We start from the raw sequence: 19558 nt of genomic DNA, 5'->3' as shown, positions 1-19558 counted from the left end.
TGTACAAGGGTATACGTGCTATCGTAGGGACAGAAATGTGGGCAGAGGGGGTGGGGTGCCCTGTTGGTGAGGAATGAGATTCAGTCCTTTGCAAGGGGGGGACATAGGGTCAGGAGAAGTAGAGTCTGTGTGTATAGAACTGAGGAACAGTAAGGGCAAAAGGACCCTAATGGGTGTTGTCTACAGGACATCAAACAGTCGCATGGATATTGGGTGCAAGTTGAATAGGGAGTTAACATTGGCATGTGGCAAAGGTAATGTCGCAGTAGTTATGGGGGATTTCAACATGCAGGTGAACTGGGAGAATCAGGTTGGTGCTGGACCCCAGGATAGGGAGTTTGTAGAGTGCCTACGGGTTGCATTCTTGGAACAGCTTGTACGAGAGCCGACCAGGGACAAGGCTATTCTGGATTTAGTGTTGTGTAATGAACAGGATTTGATAATCGATCTTGAAGTAAAGGAGCCATTAGGAGGTAGTGACCACAATATGATAAGTTTTTTTCTGCAATTTGAGAAGGATAAGGGCAGATCGAAGGTGTCAGTGTTGCAGTTGAACAAAGGAGACTATGGAGCCATGAGGGAGGAGCTGGCCAAAGTTAACTGGATGGATATCCTAGCAGAAAAGACGGTGGAACTGCAATGGCAGGTATTCTTGGGAATAATGCACAAGGTGCAAAATCAGTTCATCCCCTGGAGAAGGAAGGATTCAGAGGGGGGAAAGATGTTGACAAAGGAAGTCAGAGATCGCATAGCATTAAAAAAACAGGAAGTATGACAGAGCTAAGGTGAGTGGGAGGACAGATGATTGGGAAATTTTTAAGGAACAACAGAACTTAACTAAAAAGGCAACACGAGGAGAAAAAATTAGGTACGAACGCAAGCTAGCCAGAAATATAAAGGAGGATAGCAAAAACTTTTTTAGGTATGTGAAGAGAAAGAAGATAGTTAAGAACAATGTTGGGCCCTTGAAGAATGAATTGGGTGAAATTGTTATGGGAAACAGAGAAATGGCAGAAGAATTTAATAAGTACTTTAGATCTGTCTTCACTAGGGAAGACACAAGCAATCTCCCAGATGTATGGATGGGCCGACATAGGGTAACAGAGGAAATGAAACAGATTGACATTAGGAAGGAAACGGTGATGAGTAGACTGATGGGACTGAAGGCTGACAAATCCCCAGGACCAGATGGTCTGCATCCTAGGTTACTAAAGGAGGTGGCCCTAGAAATTGCGGATGCATTGGTAATCATTTTCCAATGTTCCTTAGATTCAGGATCAGTTCCTGAGGATTGGAGAATGGCTAATGTTATCCCACTTTTTAAGAAAGGAGAGAGGGAGAAAACAGAGAACTATCGACCTGTCAGCCTAACATCAGTAGTGGGGAAGATGCTAGAGTCCATTATTAAAGATGAAATAGTGGCATATCTAGATAGCAGTGATAGGATTGGGCCGAGCCAGCATGGATTTCCCAAGGGTAAATCATGCTTGACTAAACTATTGGAGTTTTTCGAGGATGTAACCAGGAAGTTAGACAAGGGAGATCCAGTGGATGTAGTGCACCTCGATTTTCAGAAGGCATTTGATAAGGTCCCACATAGGAGATTGGTGGGTAAAATCAGAGCTCATGGCATTGGGGGGAAGATATTGACATGGATAGAAAACTGGTTGACAGATAGAAAGCAAAGGGTAACAGTGAATGGGTGTTTCTCGGAATGGCAGGTGGTGACCAGTGGGGTGCCACAGGGCTCAGTATTGGGACCACAGCTGTTTACGATTAACATCAACGATTTAGATGAAGGCATTGAGAATAACATCAGCAAGTTTGCTGATGATACTAAGCTGGGTGGCAGTGTGACATGTGATGAGGATGTTAGGAGAATGCAGGGTGACTTGGATAGGCTGAGTGAGTGGGCAGATACTTTGCAGATGACGTTTAATGTGAATAAGTGTGAGGTTATCCACTTTAGGAGTAAGAACAGGAAGGCAGATTATTACCTGAATGGTGTAGAGTTACGTAAGGGAGAAATACAAAGAGATCCAGGGGTCCTTGTTCATCAGTCACTGAAAGTGAATGAGCAAGTGCAGCAGGCAGTGAAGAAGGCTAATGGAATGTTGGCCTTTATTACAAAGGGAATTGAGTACAAGAGCAAGGAAATCCTTTTGCATTTGTATAGGGCCCTGGTGAGACCACACCTGAAGTATTGTGTACAGTTTTGATCTCCAGGGTTAAGGAAGGACATCCTGTCTGTAGAGGAAGTGCAGCGTAGGTTAATTCACGAGGTTAATTCCTGGAATGTCCGGACTGTCTTACGCAGAGAGGTTAGAGAGACTGGGCTTGTACACGCTGGAATTAAGGAGATTGAGAGGGGATCTGATTGCAACATATAAGATTATTAAGGAATTGGACAAGATAGAGGCAGGAAATCTGTTCCAGATGCTGGGAGAGTCCAGTACCAGAGGGCATGGTTATGAGAATAAGGGGTAGGTCATTTAAGACAGAGTTAAGGAAAAATTTCTTCTCCCAGAGAGTTGTGGGGGCAGTGGAGGCCAATTCTCTGGATGCTTTCAAGAAGGAGCTAGATAGGTATCTTATGGATAGGGGAATCAAGGGATATGGGGACAAGGCAGGAACAGGGTATTGATAGTAGATGATCAGCCATGATCTCAGAATGGCGGTGCAGGCTTGAAGGGCCGAATGGTCTACTTCTGCACCTATTGTCTATTGTCTATATATCTGTTGGAATTCTTCCAAGAAATAGCAAGCAAGATAGACAAAGGAGAATCAGTTGATGTCAACTGCTTAGATATAAGTCTATGGTGTTAGAGGAAAGATTCCAGTATGGATAAAGCAGTGGCTGACTGGCAGTAGGGGAAAAAGAGGGAATGAAGGGAGCCTTTTCTGCTTGGCTGCCAGTGACTACTAGTGTCAGAGACTGATTGGAATGATGAAATTGATGGCTTTGTTACAAAGTTTGCAGACAAAAGTCTGAAGATAGATGAAGCGTCAGATAGTTTTGAGGAAGTAGAGAGGCGACAGAAGAAAGACAGATTAGGAGAATCGGTAAAGAAGTGGCAGATAGAATACAGTGCCGGAGTATATGGCCAAGCACTTTGGTGGAAGAAATGAAAAACTTGACTATTTTTTTAAATCGAGAGAAAATACAAATTTAAAAAAACTGAGTTGTAAAGGGACTTGGGAGTCTCTGGAGGATGCCCTAAATGTTAATTTCCAGGATGAGTCTATGGTGAGGAACGCAAATGCAATTTTCACATTCATTTCGAGAGGACTAGAATATAAAAGCAAGGATAGGATGTAATATTGAGACTGCATAAAGCACTGGTGAGGCCTCACTTGGAATATTTTGAGCAGTTTTGAGCCCCTTGTCTTGGAAAGAATGTGCTGGAGAGGGTTCAAAGAAGGTTCATGAAAATTATTTCAGGATTGAATAGCTTATCATATGAAGTGCATTTGTTGGCTCTGGCCTGTATTCACCGGAATTCAGAAGAATGACTGACAACCTCATTGAAACCTATCGAATGGGTGAAAGGTCTTGATAGAGTGGATGTGGAGAGGATGTCATCTATGTTGGGAGAGCTTAATACCAGAGGGCACCACCTCAAAATAGAGGAGTGTCCTTTTAGAATGGGGATGAGGAGGAATTTCACTAGAGAGTGGTTAATCCGTGCAGTTCTTCACCACAGACATCTGTGGAGGCCAAGTCTTTATGTATATTTAAGGCAGAGGTTGATAGATTCTTGATTGGTTGGCACATGATTAGATACGGGAAGAAGGCAGGAGATTAGAGCTGAGGAAAACTGGATCAGCCATGATGAAATGGTGGAACAGACTCGATGGGCCAATTGGCCTAATTCTACTTTTATATCTTATGGTCTTATGGTCTACACACTTATATCCACCATCAAAAAGGACTTAAAGCTCTCCACTTCTTTCTCAACAAAAGTACCAGTCAGTTCCCCTCCACCACCACTCTCCTCCATCTAGCAGAAATAGTCCTCACAGCTCAGCCCACTTCCTCCATACTCAAGCCATAGCCATGGTCATCGACATGGGCCCCAGCTATGCCTATTTTTTGCTGACTATGTAGAACAGTCCATGTTCGAAGCCTTGCCTGGTAATGCTCACCTCAATAATGCTCACTACCTTTTCAATCGAAGCAAGAGACTGAGAGTGGAAGACTGAAGCATCGTGGATGGAAGGTTATTTTTCTTTAACTAATCGGGGAAAAGAGGCTAGACTGTGCAGGCGCATGATGTAGCGCGCCAAGGTTAAAAAGAAAGACCACCATATACAGCGGCCATCTTCGTAGTGGCCATCGTTGGAGTGGACTGAGTCGGAGTGGGACGGCTTTGCCTCAATCAGGCTTCGGCGAGAAACAGGCAGAGGCGAGGGTAGGTTCCGGTAAGTTTCTGTTTTTCTTCTTTTTTTTTGTTCCGACTAGAGAATATGCCAGGCAGGATGTTGGAATGCTCCTCTTGCAGGATGTGGGAAGTCAGCGAGATCTCCAGTGTCCCTGACAACGATAACTGCAAGAAGTGCATCCAGCTGCAGCTCCTAACAGACTGCGTTAGGGAACTGGAGCAGGAGCTGGATGACCTCCGGATCATTTGGGAGACTGAGCAGTTTATAGATAGTAGCTTTCAGGAGGTAGTTACACCTAACGAACAGGGCACGGGTAATTGGGTTACCGTCAGGTGAGGGAAGGGGAAAGGGCAGGTAGTGCAGGGTTCCCCTGTGGCCATTCCCCTCCAAACAGGTATACCGATTTAGATACTGTTGGGGGGGGGGGGGGGATGGCTTACCTGGGACAAGCTGCGGCAGCCGGATCTCTGGCACTGAGTCTGGTTCTGCAGTGCAGAAGTGGGGGAGGAAGAAGAGGAGAGCTGCAGTGTTAGGGAACTCCATAGTCAGGGTACAAACAGGAGATTCTGTTGTCGTGACAGAGACTCCCGGGTGGTTTGTTGCCTCCCAGGTGCCAGGGTCAGGGAGGTCTCTGATCGCGTGCACAGCATTCTGAGGTGGGAGGGTGATCAGCCAGATGTCGTGGCACACATCAGTACCAATGACATAGGTCGAAAGAGTCACGAATTCCTGAACAGTGAGTACACAGAGCTTGGTAGGAAGTTGAAAAACAGGACCTCGAGGGTAGTAATCTCCAGATTGCTGCCTGTGCCACATGTCAGTGAGGGTAAGAATAGGATGCTCTGGCAGATGAACACATGGCTGAGAAACTGGTGTAGGGAGCAGGGTTTCAGATTTCTAGATCATTGGACATCTTCTGCGCCAGGTGGGACCTGTACAAGAGAGACGGGTTACACCTGAACTACAAGGAGACCAATATACTTGCAGGGAGGTTTGCTAGTGTTATTGGGGAGGATTTAAGCTAGATATGCAGGGGGATGGGAACCAGAGTGCCAGAGTAGATAGTGGAACGGGAGTAAAAATAAATGATGTTAGTAGTTCATGCAAAGTCTCAAATAGTAAGGTTGTGTGTGGTGGTAATAATCTTCTGAGGTGTGTATATTTCAATGCAAGGAGTATTGCGGGAAATACAGATGAGCTCAGGGCCTGAATTAACACATGGAATTATGACATTATAGCCATTACTGAATCTTGGCTACAGGAGGGGCAGGACTGGCAGCTCAATGTTCCAGGGTTCCGATGTTTCAGACGTGATAAAGGCAGAGGGATGAAGGGTGGGGTGGAGGTGGCTTTGCTAGTCAGGGAAAATATTACAGCAGTGCTTCGGCAAGACAGATTAGAGGGCTTGTCTACTGAGGACATATGGGTGGAATGGAGAAACAGGAAAGGTATGACCACATTAATAGGGTTATATTATAGACCACCCAATAGTCAGCGAGAATTGGAGGAGCCAATCTGCAGAGAGATAACAGACAACTGCAGGAGACAGAAAGTTGTGATTGTAGGGGATTTTAATTTTCCACACATTAATTGGGACTCCCATACTGTTAAAGGTCTAGATGCATTAGAGTTTGTGAAATGTGTTCAGGAAAGTTTTCTAAATCAATATATAGATGTACCAACTAGGGAGGATGCAATACTGGATCTCCTATTAGGAAATGAGTTAGGGCAGGTGACGGAAGTGTGTGCAGGGGAATACTTTGGTTCCAGTGATCATAACGTCATTAGTTTCAACTTGGTCATGGATAAAGATAGATCCGGTCCTTGGGTTGAAGTTCTAAACTGGAAAAAGGCCAAATCTGAAGAAATGAGAAAGGATCTAAAAAGCGTAGATTGGGACAGGTTGTTCTCTGGCAAGGAGGTGATTGGTAAGTGGAAGGCCTTCAGGGGAGAAATTTTAAGAGCACGGAGTTTGTATGTTCTGTCAGGGTTAAAGGCAAAATGAATAAGAATAAGGAACCTTGGTTCTCGAGGGATATTGGAACTCTGATAAAGAAGAGAGAGATGTATAACATGTATAGGCAACAGGGAGGAAATAAGATGCTTGAGGAGTATAAAAAGAGTAAGAAAATACTCCTGAAAGAAATCAGGAGGACTAAAAGAAAACATGAGGTTGCTTTGGCAGTCAGGGTGAAGCATAATCCTAAGAGCTTCTACAGGTATGTTAAGAGCAAAAGGATAGTAAGGAATAAAATTGGTCAGAGTGGTCGGCTATGTATGGAACCAAAAGAAATGGGAGAGATATTAAATGGGTTTTTTGCATCTGTGTTTACTAAGGAAACTGGTATGGAGTCTATGGAAGCAAGGCAAACAAGTAGGGAGGTTATGGAACTTATACAGATTAAAGAGGAGGAGGTGGTTGCTATCTTGAGGCAAATCAGAGTAGATAAATCCCCAGGACCTGACAGGGTATTCCCTCGGACCTTGAAGGAGACTAATGTTAAAATTACAGGGGCCCTGGCAGAAATACTTAAAATGTCGATATCCACGGGTCAGGTGCCGGAGGATTGGAGGATAGCTCATGTAGTTCCGTTGTAAAAAAAAAGGCTCAAAAAATAAGCCAGGAAATTATAGGCTGGTAAGTTTGACATCGGTAGCAGGTAAATTATTGAAAGGAATACTAAGAGATAGGATCTACAAGTATTTGGATAGACAGGGACTTATTAAAAAAAGTCAGCATGGCTTTGTGCATGGCAGGTCATGTTTAACCAATTTATTAGAGTTTTTCGAGAAAGTTACCAGGAAAGTGGATGAAGGGAAGGCAGTGGATGTTGTCTATGTGGACTTCAGTAAGGCCTTTGACAAGGTCCCACATGGGAGGTTAGTTAGGAAGATTCAGTTGCTAGGTATACATGGTGAGGTAGTAAATTGGATTAGACATTGGCTCAGTGGAAAAAGCCAGAGAGTGGTAGTGGAGGATTGCTACTCTGAGTGGAGGCCTGTGACAAGTGATGTGCCACAGGGATCGGTGCTGGGTCCATTGTTATTTGTCATCTATATCAATGATCTGGATGATAATGTGGTAAATTGGATCAGCAAATTTGCTGATGATACAAAGATTGGAGGTGTAGTGGATAGTGAGGAAGGTTTTCAAAGCTTGCAGAGAGATTTGGACCAGTTGGAGGAATGGGCTGAAAAATGGTTAATGGAGTTTTATGCAGACAAGAGTGAGGTATTGCACTTCAGAAGGTCAAACCAAGGTAGAACATACGAGGTAAATGGTAGAACACTGAGGAATGCAGTAGAACAGAGGGATCTGGGAGTACAGATACATAATTTCCTAAAAGTGGCGTCACAAGTAGATAGGGTTGTAAGGAGAGCTTTTGGTACATTGGCGTTTATAAATCAAAGTATTGAGTATAAGAGTTGGAATGTAATGGTGAGGTTGTATAAGACATTGGTGAGACCGAATTTGGAGTATTGTGTGCAGTTTTGGTCACCTAATTACAGGGAGGATATTAATAAGGTTGAAAGAGTGCAGAGAAGGTTTACAAGGATGTTGCTGGGACTTGAGAAACTGAGTTACAGAGAAAGGTTGAATAGGTTAAGACTTTATTCCCTGGAGCGTAGGAGAATGAGGGGTGAGTTGATAGAGGTGTAAAAAATTATGATGGGTATCGATAGAGTGAATGCAGGCAGGCTTTTTCCACTGAGGCCAGGGGAGATAAAAAACAGAGGTCATGGGTTAAGGGTGAAGGGGGAAAAGTTTAGAGGGAATGTTGTCGGGGGCTTCTTCATGCAGAGAGTGGTGGGAGTGTGGAATGAGCTGCCAGATGAAGTGGTGAATGGGGGCTCACTTTTGACATTTAAGAAAAACTTGGACAGATATATGGATAAGAGGGGTTTGGAGGGATATGGCCCAGGATCAGGTCAGTGGGACTAAGCAGAAAAATGGTTCGGCACTGCAAAGAAGGGCCAAAAGGCCTGTTTCTGTGCTGTAATGTTCTATAGTTCTATTAATGATTACATTGATGCTGCTTCATGCACCGATGCTGAGTTTGTAAATTTTATTAATTTTGTCTCCAACTTTCACCCTGCTCTTAAATTCACTTGTTCCATTTCTGACACCTTCCACCTCTTTCGCAATCTGTCTGTCCCCATCTCCGCAGCCAAACTGTCTGCTGACATTTTTTATAAATCTTCCGATCCCATGACTACCTCGACTATACCTCTTCTCAGCCTGTCTCCTGTAAAAATGCCATTCCCTTTTCTCAGTTCCTTTGCCTTTGCCGCATCTGTTCCCAGGATGAGGTTTTCCTTCCCAGGACTTTGCAGATGTCCTCCTTCCACCATTCATACTGCCCTCGTCCACATAAATAACACAAAACAAAATAAGATAAAGAACACAACAATAAAAAAACAACAAACATAAACATAAGATAAATCACACACAAGGATAGATTGTATGTCCATAAGTTGCCTGTTAGTTACACTATGTACAAATACTCCTGTATCCATAGGCACAGGAGTGTCCGTCCACAAGGAGACTAACAGGCAGTGATTAAGTAGTGGTGACAGGGGGTGTGGAATGGTGGTTTAGTGGGTGGAGGTGTTGATCTACCTGACTAATAGTAGAAAGCAACTGATTTTGAGCCTTGTGGTCCTGGAGTGGATACTGCATAGCCTCCTCCCTATGAGAGTGGGACAGAACCGGAATCAGGTTTATTATCATCGGCATGTGTCGTGAAATTTGTTAACTTAGTAGCAGCAGTTCAATGCAATACATAATACAGAAGAAGAAGAAAAAGAAGAAGAAAGTAATAATAAGTAAGTCAATCACAGTATACGTATATTGAATAGATAAAAAATCATGCAAAGACTGAAATAATATATATTTAAAAAGTGTCCAAGGGTTCAATGTCCATTTAGGAATCGGATGGCAGAGGGGAAGAATCTGTTCCTGAATCATTGAGTGCGTGCCTTCAGGCTTCTGTACCTCCTACCTGATGGTAACAATGAGAAAAGGGCATGCCCTGGGTGCTGGAGGTCCTTACCAATGGAACTGCCTTTCTGAGACACCACTCCCTGAAGGTATCCCAGATACTTTGTAGGCTAGTACCTAGATGGAGCCAACTAAATTTACAACCCTCTGCAGCTTCTTTCAGTCCTGTGCAGTAGACCCCCCCCCCATACAAGACAATGATGGAATGTCAGAATGTCAGAATGTGTTGGGCAGCTTTGACTACCCATTGTCGAGTGTTCCTGTCCACGACAGTGCAGTTTCTGTACCATGCAGTGATGCATCATATTAGAATGCTCTCTACTACACACCTATAGAATGATGTGCGTATATATGTGTGTAATACAGCTCTCTTCTCAGGTGTTACAGTTTCTCAGGTGTTCTCAGCTCTCTTCTCTTCTATATATGTGTGTAATACAGTTCTCTTCTCAGGTGTTACAGAGCTTTCATGACTGTGTAGGATTATGTTGTGGGACCATGAGAGGTTCTGTAAGATGTGCATTCCCAAGTGTTTGAAATTGGTCACAGTTTCCACAGCTGTGTCACCGATGTAAAGAGGGCTGAGTGGTGAAAGTTCTCCTGAGGTCGACAGCATCCCATTTGTCTTACTGGAAGGAATTATTTACATGGCACCAGGCCTCAAGCTCTTCCACCTTTTTTCTAGCTGTCTAGAAAAAAGAGACCAGCTGTCTCATCATTGCTGGTGATGAGCCCCACCAGAACATCCACCCCTTGGAAGCTGGAGGAGGATGGCGTGTGTCGTAACACAACCCCCTCCCCTAAGGCTGACTCCTGACGGCACTGGCTGCTCGCAGAGAATGATTGTAGTCATGGATGAGAGCCAGATCCAAGGTGCCTCTTTCAGGCACCCAGCACCTCTCCTCTGGTCCGAATCTTTCCCAGTCCACAAGTTATTGCTGAACACCTCAAACAGTACACAAGACCAAAACTCTTCACATGGTGAAAGTCTGTCCCCATCAACAAACCTGATGGTGGGGTGGAGGGGGTGGTATAGGAGCTAATGGGCTGATGTTCACACTTGGAAATATGGATAGTGGGATTGATCTTGAGGGTTTTGGGGAGTTATAAGGCATAAGCCACTGGTTTACTTTCCTGAGCATCCTGAAGGGTCCAATGAACTTGGGTGCCAATTTCCTGGACTCCACTTGGAGTGGCAAATCCTGAGTTGACAGCCAGACGTGTTGCTCAAGCTGCAAAATTAGTCTTTGTCTTCTCTTGTGGTTAGCTTTTACTTCAGCCATCTGGATAGAAGCTAACAAAATCTCCCTTGCCTAGTCCATCTCTCCTTGTAGCGTCAGACAAGATCTTCAGTTGCAGAAACCCCAACCTCTGCTTCCTGCTCAGGGAAGGGTGGCAGAGAATGCCCAAATTGGCATTTGAAAGGAGACATTCCATACACTGAATGCTGAATGCTGTGGGTGACCTCTGCCCACATCAAATGGTCACTCCACATGTTGGGTCTTTCAGAGGCCAGGCATCTTAGGGTACATTCCATACCTTGGTTCACCTGCTCCATTTGGCCATTGGATTACGGGTGAATCTCAGAAAAAAAGACACGCTGTTGCCCCAACCAGTTTGCAAAATGCCCTCCAGAAACATGATGTGAATTGCAGACCACTATCCAACTCAGTGTCCACCAGAAAACCATGGATCCTGAAGACCTGCTGCAAGACAATCTCGGTCATCGGAATCGCAGATGGAAGTTTGCACAAAGCAATGAATTTGCAGGCCATTGATAAATGATCTACAATTACCATGGTAATGGTCTTCTCCTTGAAAGGAGGTAGTCCCGTGACCAAGTCCATGGTGATGTGAGCCACTGGTCATTCTGGAACAGGCAGAGGGTAAAGGAACCCTTGAGGTTGGGTGCGGGGCTCCTTGCTCTGGGCAAACAGCTTGCATGCCCACACGTATTAACAGACCACCCTCACCATTCCAGGCCACCAATACATTCTCATAATGAACTCGAGGGTCTTGGCAATCCCTGGGTGAGATGTCATTCTTGATGTATGTCCCCACTGAAGTACCAAAGACCGGACAGGAGTAGGAGTGAATGGCCGACCTGTTCTGAGGTATGTCCCCTTGCGCCTGGGCCATGTGAACAAATGTGTTGAATTGGTGCTGTCACCTTCACTTTTGAAAAAGGTGGTAGGCTCCTTTCCTCGTTTGGGTACATCAAACTGATGGGACAAGGCATCTGGCTTCTGGTTCTTAGATCCCGGTCAATAGGTCAGGATGAAATTAAAACAGTTAGAGAAAAAAGACCACCTGGCCTGCCAGAAGTTCAAGTTCCTGGCTTCCTGAATGTAAAACGGGCTCTTGTGGTCTGTCCAAACAATAAAATGGTTCTTGGCCCCTTTGAGGCAGTGATACCACTCTTTCAGAGCCAACTCAACTGTGAGCAGCTCCTTATTCCCAATGTCGTATTTCACCTCTGCCAGGGATAGTTGCCTGCAAAAGAACGTACACGGGTGCAGTTTATTGTTGGAAAGTGTCTGTTAAGACAACACTACACCCACTCTGACATCCGAGGCACCCGCTTCCATGATAAAGGGAAGGTCCAGGGTAGATGCAACCAAAATGGGAACTAACTATATATATGTCAGTACTGTATAACCATTACAGCTAAGAGCTTCAGCCTCCTCTCAATCCACAATGAAAGATCAATTATACTTCTAGATCGAGGTTCCCCTGTGAGAGGGAATGGCCTTTCTCTACTTAGCCCATCAATCCACTTCTGTTGTCAAAGATATCAACTCTCATTGTATTGAATGTAGGCAGATGTTACTTACAATCTCTTTGAATGAAACTGCTTCAGCCCAAGAGGCAATCCAGTGAATTTATGCAGCATTACTCTTTACAGTTTCAGATTCTTGCAATATAAGATTATACCTTCAGAAAACCATTATATGCCGATTTTTGTAGATAAATATTTACAAAATTTTGCTTTATAATTCAATAAAATATAAATTTACTTAATTATCTTTGTCTTCTCAAAATTCATTTTGACCAACTGTACTTAACATTTCTATAATTGTTACATTGGCCTAATTGTCTCTATAATATTAAACCACTTAACACAATATGGAATTGATATAAAACTAATTAGAAACTAGAGCAAGGATGTATATACATTGCATTTGGCACACTAACTCAATGGTAAATGACTTTCCTTTGGTAATCTTTTAGCATTCTCCATCTCTTGTTTCTGTTGTTATACTGACTTGAATCCTGACTTACTATGTCTTTCTGAACTTTGGTGCTCTGTGTAATGTATCCACACTGTCAAGCCATGGTACTCTTGGCCTGTTCTCGCACTCAATTCACGGTCTGTCTCAGCAGCTTCGACCTTTGACACTTGAATAGCTCTGCAAAAGTATGCCCTGTCAGCAGGTCAGGCAATATCAAAGGAGAGAAATGGATGGTCAATGTTTCTGTCCGTTGCCTTCCATAAATGCTGCTTGACCAACCGAGTTTTTCTGGGATGTGGTGCATTGCTCAAGATTCCAATATCTGGTGCCTCTTAAGTTGCCAGTATGTTCTCTGTTTTGTGTTGTCCCCATCATTGCCTTAACTAAAGCTCCATCACAACTATTTCCAGGGATGTTCAGAAGATTTTGCAAGACAAGCTTTTCATTGTATCTTGGTACATGTGACAATAATAAAGCAATACCTAAACAAACGTGCCTTCTTGTCTACAATGTGTATCTTCAGATTGTGCTGCTTTCGACCATAAGACATAAGAGCAGAGTTAGGCCACTCTGGCCCATCGAGACTGCTCTGCCATTCAATCATGGTTGATCCTTTTTTTTCTCCTCCTCAATCCCAGTTCCTGGCCTTCTCCCCATAACCTTTGATGCCATGTCCAATCAAGAACCTATTTACCTCAGCCTTAAATATACCCAACGACCTGGCCTCCACAGCTGCGTGTAGCAACAGATTCCGCAAATTCACCACCCTTTGGCTAAAGAAATTTTTCTGCATTTCTGTTTTGAAAGGGCGCCACTCTGTCCCGAGGCTGTGCCCTTTTGAAGCGTCATTCATTTTGAATTTACTATCAATAACAAAGATAACAATGGACCAACCCTCCACTTACAGTCATTGGCTCCATTTAAAGATTACTGGGGCTGCAATCATCTCATTTTCAAAGTCGATAAACACATCCCCTGAGATTTTAACCTACTGGGCAGCCTTAAATTTTATATCTATGGTATTCCTGAAGGTTTCCTTGAGGTCACCAGCATCATTTTGTGTGAAGGATTCTTAGCAAACTGCATGTTATCTTTCTATTTCATGATCCCACTCAGTCTTTCCACTTAACACAATTTGTTTTTCTGCTTTCTGCTTTTCTTCCCAAAGTGAATAGTGTCTCCACTCCCTTATATTCCATGTGTCACATACTCATTCTATCTATATTCCTTTACAACAACACAGGAGATTCTACAGCTGCTGGAAATGCGGAGCAACACACACAAAATCCTGGAGGAACTCCACCAGTCAGGCAGCATTCATAAAAGTGAATGAAGCGACATTTCAGGTCTGAGTATAAGCAGAATATAAGCAGTCACTTGCAGGTAGATCTATAACCAGCAAGTGAAAAGCACTTAAACTGAAAATAATGAAAATTCAGGGCAAATGTGTTCCACAAAATGTAAAAGGAAATTATAGCAAGTCTAAGGAACCTAAACAAATGTAGAATTTAAAGTTAACACAATTTATCTTGCTATGCACCATATTGTATTCGACCAACATTTCCAATCTTTTCTTCAGAAAATTTTGTTTGTTATGTGACTTTCTTAATAGGACTCCAATTGTTTCTAATTGGGAGTGCTTTGGGAATTGTTTCTTATTTGGGACTATTTTGCTGAGACCCAGCATTACTCTCAAATTTTATTGCCATGCAGTCAGAAAAGGAACTAGTTTATAGATCCTTGTGAAGTAATTACTCGGTGTAGCCTAGCTAGGCATGAAGAAAAAAGATAAACACAGAAATTCTGCAGGTGCTGGAAATCCAGAGCAACCTATGGAAAATGCTGGAGGAACTCAGGCAGCATCTACAGAAATGAATAAACACTCAAAGTTTTGAATATGAAACATCAACTGTTTATTAATTTCCATTCATACTGGCTGACCGACTGAGTTCCAAGTTCCTCCAGCATTGTGTGTGTGTTCCTTTACAGAATTCTACATTTCATTTCCTACTAACAGCATCAGCAAACCTGAATACATTATGTTGTCAGTTATTGATATAGTTCACAGATAGTTGTCACTAATTGTTGTATCATCTCCAATGTGAACACATCTCATACATGTAAGTCCAAATTTAGAGAAAAACAAATTTAAATTTGTTATGGCTTGTTGGTGCACTTGAATTATTTGGAAAAAATTGAGAGATGAAGAAAATCCAAATAGATTGAATGCCATGACTGAATAATGTTCCTTTTATTCTGTCTGCTATAAATAAGACTGAACAGATCTGGCTGCTTTTATGTCCATGAAATGAGCATCTCTTGCTTTTGAAACATTTGATTGCTACTTATGTGCCTCGAGGTTGCTCACTCTGTGCCAACTAAATTTATGGTGCTTCATTCTCCACTTATCAAGTACCATATTAAACAGTGTGATATTAGACATCATATGATGAGCACTTCATAAGCAGCTTACATGCCACTTTCCTTCTTCTGCAGTCGCTCAGACTCAAGGATAACTTTTTTCACTGTTTTTCAGGAGCTGTGAAGTTGATGTTGCCAGTATGGACACCAGAAGGTGCCAGATGGGATGGGTGGTTGGGGAGTTTGTGAGGTGGCTAACTTGTTCCTTGCTTATTTAAGGCTTCTTCCTGCTTCTGATTCATGGGTTTGTGGTTCTAAGTACCATCTGAATGCTCCTTCTCCACTTTGAGCTGTGACGGACATGAGATTTCCAGAGCGGGTGAGCTTGTTTCACTACTTCAAGGAGGCTTTGAGAATGTCCTTGAAAGCTTTCCTCAGCCTTCCCTAATAATCTCTTCACCTGGCAGAATTTAGAAAGTTTGCCTATTTCAGAAATGTGGTGTTGGTCATGCAAACAGTGTGGCCTCTCCAATGTGCTGACTGAATATAATTAAGGTCTTCATTTTGGGGATGTTGGCTTGGGACAGGACACTAACATTGATTTTTATAGCAGCATATCCTCCTAAAACCTAAGGAGTAGAAAAACCCAAATACAAATACAACTAAAGCTCATGACTTAGTCACTATAGGGAGTTGTCCACCATTACAACTCACACAAGCACAAGACGAGTGAAGGAGATATGTTCATCTTCATTTATGTATGGTGTATAAGATTGCACAAGGAAGTAACATTATGATAATAGACAAGTTACACCAGGCAACAAAGATTTTGCTTCCTGAAGACTTTTTGGTCTGTTCTATGGATTTTGGTTTGCTGATCATGAAAATCACCATGAAATTTCCCTATCATACACCATTTTTTTTGGAATCACCTGTTTTTGTTATTTCAATTCATAATTCAAGTCCATTAAAATGTTGTCCACAATATAAGCTGAAAAGTTTTATATCTTGTCCAAGCATTTCTAGGCATGCTTAGACAGGGCAGATGATGCATGGCAGGACAGGTTTTAGAAAGGCTATAAATTTCCATGAATAATTTCAATATTTGATACAGATATTTCCCAGAATAATTGATGTTAAGATTAAGGAGCCATTTTTTTGTTGGTCCACAAATCAAACAGGTCATCAATGAAAGAACTTCTAGTTGCACTAGTGAAAATCTCATGAAAGGTATTCAAGGATGTTGTTGAAAATTTTCTTAGCAACAACAAAGCAAACTACATGTAGCTGGATGACAACGTGTTTCAAGCATACAAAACCATGAAGTGCAACATGCTACTGAAGATTCATTTTCTACATTCTCATTTAGACTTCTTCCCTGCAAATCTTGGCACTGTCAGTGACGAGCATGGTGAAAGGTTTCACCAGGACACTGCAGTCATGGAGAAATGGTATCAGGCAACTGGAATCCATCAATGTTAGCTGATTATTGTTGGACATTTAAGCAAGAAGCCTCAGTCATTGAGTTCAAATGAAAATCATCAGCAAAGCATTTTTAGGTTAGTTGAACTATTTATTGCAAAGCATCAACGCCATTATGCAATTAAACATGTTATATTCAATGAAAGTTAATGTCTTGTTTCTCCAAATTCCTATGTGATACAAGTAGTCTGAAATTATATTTTTATGTTCAGCTTCAAGAGGTCTATGAAAAAATGCTGAAGAAGTAACACCTGCAAAAAAATTGCGCTCCAATATTATCAGGCATTCTTCAAGCTATGCATTTGTGAGTTGTGACAGACAAAAAAAACGTGGCTAAACATTCATCTCCTTCGGAAGGTATAAACTGCCTGAATCTTCTCCCAAGGATTAAGATGAAAGGCAGAATCTCTTTTTCATTAGAACAGTTAGAGTCATATAGACCAGAAATAGGCCTTTCATCACACCATGTCCATGCTGAACATCAAATATCTATGTGTACTGATTCCATTTTACAAACTCAGCCCACAGCTTTCTATGTCACAGCTTTTTAGAAACTCATCTAAATGCTTCTCCCTAACGGTTACAGGCATATGTGCATCGGACACCTGCTTGGGCAGGGAGTTCCTAATTTCAACCATGCTCTGGGTGAAAACATTCTTCCTTAAATCTCCTCTAATGTTCCTGCCCCTTATCTTAACCTCCGCTGTCTAGTTATAGACACCATTGTTATATGTTTATGGGGTAACCTGTGATCATTTGACCATACCAGACATTTGAACCTTTCTAATAGAAATGCAGCCCAATTTCTGTGAGGAGACAGAATCCCACATTCCCTGCACAGCCTACATTCCTTTGGGTGTACCTAGTGAACCAGTGACGCTTCGGAATTTTAGTATGAATTTTGCAGACTGAACATCAAATCAAACTTGGAATCCATACTGCATGGAGATGTCCCATGAAATTACTCCCAAAGTGGGAGTAGATATGTTCCTCTGAAGTTCTAATCTTCTTAAACATCAATCAACCCAAAAGTCATTTGTTCTGTGAAGATATCCTTTTCTCTTTCACTATGTGACCTTCGTTCCACTTCTGGATTTATGGTCTTGAACTTCATTAATAGCCTAAGACTTGATTTAGAAAAGTACACACGCAGTAGCCCAGTCATTACTAAAACCCGTAGACTTGGCTGAGAGCAAAAACCATGTAATTGATCTTCAGTTGTATCCATTGTCTTGATATGTAGTACCTCTAGATTTGGTCTGCGGTGCCCTTAGATTTTTTTCTTCAGCAAAACCCGAATGCAGCTATGAGCTCAGCTCCACCTCACTTCAGTCCCAGAACTGAGGTTATGGAAGGAAATAATGTACCCTCTGTGTTTGTTTGCAAAGTATAGGTTCCAATTATCTATATACTTCTCGTTTTCATTTCTTCACTCTGTTAGCCAGCAGGATACCCTTGGGCAAGGTGCCACAGCTGCTTAGCACCACACCCCTCACGTGAAGCCATGAGAGCAGGTGGCATATGGTGGTATGAGCAGCTGGTGCATATGACGCCAGGCAGACAATCTCAGAAGCGTATTGATAATCGTTGGGGGTCACCTGTCTTGTAAAGATACTGCCCGGATGAAGGCAATGGCAAAGCACTCCTGTAGAAAAATTTGCCAAGAACAATCATAGTTATAAGAGCATGATGGCCTATGTCATATGACAGGGCATGTAATAGTGATTTTGACATGTTTCTAGAAGACCCCAATACTTATATCTCTCTGGTTTAATAAATTTTGAACCACTATTTCCCATTTTCAGTCCTTGATCATAATCCATTCTGCCTCTTATCCTTTAATGCTGTACAGTTTAGATAGCAGAGCCTCCCTGTCCAATAAAAATCATACTTTGCAAATTCATAATTGCAGTCCTCAATGCACCTACATTCTTCTCGCTGAGCATTAAGTCAATTGCATTGTAGTGTTACCTAATATATAAAAAGCTATCTGATATGTAGTTCAGTCCTTTTCCCTAACCTATATCCTACCTCAAACGACATTGCTGAGACAAATTGCCTGGTTATATTCACAACGTGCTTTTGTGGACACTGTCATGATATGTTAGTCATTGTATTTCATACACTATGACAGTGGCATACTTCAGCAACTGTTCGTGAAGCTGTTTTCGATGCCTTCTGAAATTGAAAGTCACTAGTCTTTCTTCTCTTTTTCTGTTAATAGATGTGCCTGATCAGCAAGAGCTAGGCTGTGCACTCCACATTTATAACAATAGATGCTTGCAAGATTATTGTTAGATCTGCTTTTTCCTCTCTTTAGTCTCTTGTTCATTTTCTATATCTCTCTTGAATTTGTTATGTTCACGTTCTCCCTCCACTCCTGTCTTCATGGATGTCACATCTTCCCTTACCTTTTATTTCACCTTTATTTCTTAACTTTCCAAAATAAAAATATTTACAAGAAAATGACTCACTTTTTTCTGACCTAACCACAGGAAGTAGATGTCAGGTGACTAGGCCAATATTCACAGACTCTGCCAGATTACTTTTGAACATGCTGGTGCTAAAGATTACTCGTGAATTTACTGAATGATAGAGAAGACCTGAAGCTGTATCTCCTTCTTCTGTTTGAATTAACTAATTAACTTACTGACCATATAGGAGTATGGTTACAAATAAAAAACATTAATTGGCCTGGAGTTATATGCCTTTGGCCCATATCCCTCTAAAACAAGGGTTCCCAACCTGGGGCCCACGAGCCCCTCAGTTCCATCATAAAAAAGGTTGGGAATCCCTGCTCTAAACTTTTCCTATCCCTGTACTTGTTCAAATGCCTTTTACATGTTATAACTGTACTCACTTCTACCATTTCCTCTGACAGCACATTCTCTATATTCAACAGCCTCTGCGTGAAAAATTTACCCTTCACATCCCCTTTGTTTTTTTCTTCCTCATTCAAAACTACACCCTCTAATTTTAGAATCACTAACATTGGGAAAAAATCTGTGACTATTTAACTTAACTACCCTCTCATGATCTCATAATTCTTTGTAAGGTCTTCCCTCAGCCTCTGACAATTCAGGGAAAAAAAATCTCGGCC

Source organism: Hypanus sabinus, chromosome 11 (assembly GCF_030144855.1).
Source record: "Hypanus sabinus isolate sHypSab1 chromosome 11, sHypSab1.hap1, whole genome shotgun sequence".
NCBI classification, from domain to species: Eukaryota; Metazoa; Chordata; class Chondrichthyes; order Myliobatiformes; family Dasyatidae; genus Hypanus; species Hypanus sabinus.
The sequence above is the reverse complement of the archived record's forward strand: the minus strand, read 5'-3'. Positions refer to the sequence as shown.